This window comes from Cebus imitator, unplaced genomic scaffold (genome assembly GCF_001604975.1).
Source record: "Cebus imitator isolate Cc_AM_T3 unplaced genomic scaffold, Cebus_imitator-1.0 Scaffold331, whole genome shotgun sequence".
Classification (NCBI taxonomy): domain Eukaryota; kingdom Metazoa; phylum Chordata; class Mammalia; order Primates; family Cebidae; genus Cebus; species Cebus imitator.
This window is the reverse complement of record NW_016107646.1, coordinates 2342963-2347310: the sequence shown is the minus strand read 5'-3', so window position 1 is coordinate 2347310 and position 4348 is coordinate 2342963.

Below are 4348 nucleotides of genomic sequence, written 5' to 3'. Positions count from 1 at the left end.
ATATGTTTTTGACTTTCAGTAATAGGAGTTGCAGAATTATTGGATCAAATGGCAACTCTATGTTTAAGTTTTTGAAGAGCTGCCAAACTTTTCCAAAGCTGCTGTACCATTTTACATGTTACATTAGTAATGTATGCAGTTTTTAATTTCTCTGCATCCTCACTAGTACTTGTTACTGTCCACCTTTTCTATTATAGCCACCCTAACAAAATCTGTGCCCATGTTTTAGCACAATATGAATTAGGATTAAAGGTATGTTTCTTGAAATAGTCATCCCAATCCACTGCTTAATTAAAGCAAATAGTTGGTCCTATTTTGCTGAGCACAGTGGCTCATGCCTGTAATCCCAGCACTTTGGGAGGCTGAGGTGGGTGGATCAGTTGAGGTCAGGAGTTTGAGACCAGCCTGTCCCAACATGAAACCCCATCTCTACTAAACATACAAAAATTAGCCGGGCAAAGTGGTGCGCACCTGTAATCCCAGCTTCTTGGGAGTTTAAGGCAGGAGAATTACTTGAACCCGGGAAGCAGAGGTTGCAGTGAGCAGAGACTGTACCACTGGACTCCAGTCTGGATGACAGAGCGAGACTCCGTCTCAAGGCAAAAAAGAACAAAAAACAACTGATGCAAAAGGAACACTGCCCTGTTTAAAAATAAAAATAAATTGGTCCTATTTTACAAATGGGAAACATATAAAAGAGGTCTACTGGCAGGTAGTAAGATTAAATTTTAGGCCATTCTTGAACTTGGGTCACTACTAACAATAGAATATTAATTCAGGTTGCTTTGTAAGGCTCTTGTCTGGTTTCTGTTTCCTGCACTGTGAAGCATACCTGCAGTGGCAGAATTTTTTTTACCAAGTTCCTTGTGCAGTGTGGTACTGGAAATTTTGCAGTAAAGTAATCCAGTCACACTGAGCTCTTCCTTCTCATTGACCTGAATCTATTTCAGAACATGGCTTGGGTTTTACCTCTTCCTGAAATGTTCTCGAGGAACCCTATTTGGCTTTTAATACCTTTGACAAACATTTCATTGATGCCGTTTTCTCCTAGGAGAGTCTCTTGTACTTGATGTTATTGCCAGATTTTTTCCAAATGAAGTATGAGCTCATTAAAAACAGGGGCTATCTTTTTAAAAGTTTATCCCCCACAGTACTTATTCAGAGGATCATTGTGTCATTCACTGCAATGCTCATGCAATTTATATGTTAATTATTGCATCATCAGCTTCTGTGCCAGTAGATCATAAATTCTAACTTCCCTAAGCATCATAAGAGATATTTTTATATTTCCAAACCCCTGTAAGATTCTCAAGTGACTGTGCAGACATTTCAAGAACAACTGTTTGAAATATTTAGAGTATCACTGTAAACATTTCAATAATAGGAACTTCCTAATGTGAACTCTGGAAACAAGAACACCAATGGGGCAGTGTCTTCTGGATTCATTCATTCAGCAACCTTTTCCATTAGCCTGTACCAGACTCTGGACACACAACTGTTTGTGTATTGGTTCATCCTCAAAACAATGACAGATTGGAAAATAAAGAGATACTTGCTATTGCAAACAGATTCTCTGTAGCTCAGGTTGTGGGTTAACCTCTTGACTGTTGTACCATGACTAATTTCCAGGAGACGGCACCAGAAGTCCAAGACTAGCCACTTCTCTATATATTAATATTTCTACTGGAGGTATTTTAATGTGTGCCTCTTCTCCAGTAAATATCTATTAAGGTGTCTATACTATTTGAAAAGAGGTTTCTTGCATTTTTCTAATAACATAGGTGAGGTCATTATACTTGAAAGCAATTATATACATGGAAGGAAAGATAAGGTGTTTGTTTAACAAATAACAGAAGGCATTTTACATGAACCACGTAAACCAGCAACCCCAAATGGTAGGAAGATAACCCATTTTGCAGACAAGGAACCTGAAGACTGCAAGGTCATACAGCTCCTAAGTAGAGTTGGGATTTGATTCCAGGTGTATCTGATGCCAAAGTCTGTGCCCTTAAGCAGTTTCCCAGAGAAAAAGGAGGGTTGCTGAGAGTTACAGTCTCTTGCTTTTCATTGATTCTTCTGAGATCAATTCACTTTTCAACCACTTCTTTTGATTTCTGGCAAAAGGCATCAAAATCTATAAACTCGGCTGGTTGCAGTGGCCCATGCCTGTAATCCCAGCTCTTGGGGAGGCTGAAGCAGGAGGATCACTTGAGGCTAGGAGTTTGAGACCAGCTTGGGCAACATAATGAGACACTGTCTTTACTAAAAAAAAAGAAAAAGAAAAAAAGGCATGGTGGTGTATACCTGTAGTCCCAGCTATTCAGGAGGCCAAAGCAGAAAGATTGCTTGAGTCCAGGAGATTGATGCTGCAGTGAGCCATAATTATGCCACTGCACTCCAGCCTGGGCAACAGAGCTGAGGTCCTGTCTCTAAAAACAAGCAGAAAACCTACAAAGGTGACAAAATTCACAGTATTCTAGAGCTAGATTTCTCCTTACAGACATCCCTTGCTAGAGCTCAGGCGAATTCTGTGACTTGCACATCAGTTTTTAGGGGGTCCTTTTGGTCTGAGTGGTACCTATGGGCTAATAGGAAAGTAAAACAAATTCCAAGGGCACACTTTGCTCTATTCTCTTCCTAGAGAGCAAAACCCATGTGTTTTAGGAAAATAACTATAAGAAAATGTATCTGAAATCTCTTTAAGATCATGCTGTGCCATTATAACTCATGCTTAGTCCCTGCACACAACATAGAATCGAGCCGTCTGAACTTCTTTCTGGGAGACCTTTAGTGCATAGTATACTATTCCTAATGGGTACCACCACTTGGTAGGATAAAGGGAGTTTTCACCAAGATGCAGAAGAAGTGGAAATGAAAAGGTTAAACTTAAGTCTCCATGTCTTTGAAGCTTTCCTGACAAATACGAAATTCTCAGTACATCCATCACTTTGCAGTCTCAACTTGTGGCCTTTTCATTTTAAGATCTTGCTCATGAAGAAGGCTCTCTCTGAATTTGCCTAGATTAGATTACGGCTCAGTCGGAGCAGTTCAGAAATATAATAGCTTGTCTAGACTCAAAATCATAGTTGTCCTTAAGGTTTGCCTTCTTTGCCTTCCAAATTTCATCTTTTCCATCAAATCCCAGATGGCAAAAGGGCCAAACCAGTCACAGACTCTTGGCGTTTCACAATCCACAATATCCCTAGGTGCGTTCTTATTTGGGCTTCAATATGAGTGAAAGGATTTAGATGAGATAATCTGTAACAATTCTCTCCGGGCTACAAGGTAATAGAAGCCTATGACTAAGAAAAGGCTGCTGGGTTTGATCAAGGTTGTTGAGAGGAGTTTAAATAGTGATGGGAGGCAAAAGCCAAAATTCCTTCAAATCAATGAGAGGTGGGGAAAACAGAATTATTTTATTTTTCATTTTTTCTTGTAAACAGAAAGTTATTCATTTTTTAAAACAATGATACAGGGAAAGATGGAAGCTTGGAGGTTAAGAAGGACTTTTCTTTAGGTGAGGAATAGCTGTGTAGGTAAGGCTGACAGGGTGGCAGCAATGAAAAGGGAGATATTGCAGACATGAAAGGGAAGGTATTATTCTCAGAGGAAAGTCCTAGAAGAAAAGGAAGGGATCAGATCAGGAGTCAGCATTAGAAAGGAGGGGAAAAACTGTCAGGGAGAGAACAGTTGGAGGCAGGGGATCTGGTGATGAGTCAGGAGGAGAAGCTGATTGGAGCAGCCCTGTGGGATGGTCTGTTACTTCAGTTAAGGTCAAGAGGCTGAGGGTGACCATGAGAGCACGTGGTAACAACTCCAGAGGCCAGACATTGAGGCTGGACATAGGAGGTACGGAATCCTACATTCAAGATCTGTACACAGGGAACTTTCATGTTGCCCACGAGCCAGAAATAGTAGTCTCTTATATCGTGTGCAGTGTAGGAAGTATTTTCATGTTATTTTACAACAAACCTGTCAGCCCAAATGATATTAACATTTAAAAATAAGCAAACTTAAGCCCAGAGTAACTGTGATTTGCTCAGATGTTTTACACCTAGTAAATAATTGTCACATAGTTTTAGTTCAAGGGCTTTTAGTTTCTTTCCTTTCTTTTTCTGTTTTTTTATCTTTCACCCTTTTGTCTAGAAAGTTTGCTTATAAGGTCCCTAAGGCAGGAGTTAAGCTCTGATGATTAAATAACCCACACTCTGTGCAGAATTGCTTTTGAGACTTTTCTCCTTCCAGATGCACGATTTACAGCAAAACAATTAGATATAACAATTGCTGACATTCCACTAAAATACTTTAGGTAATACATGTACCCACAAATATAGTTATAAAATTACCA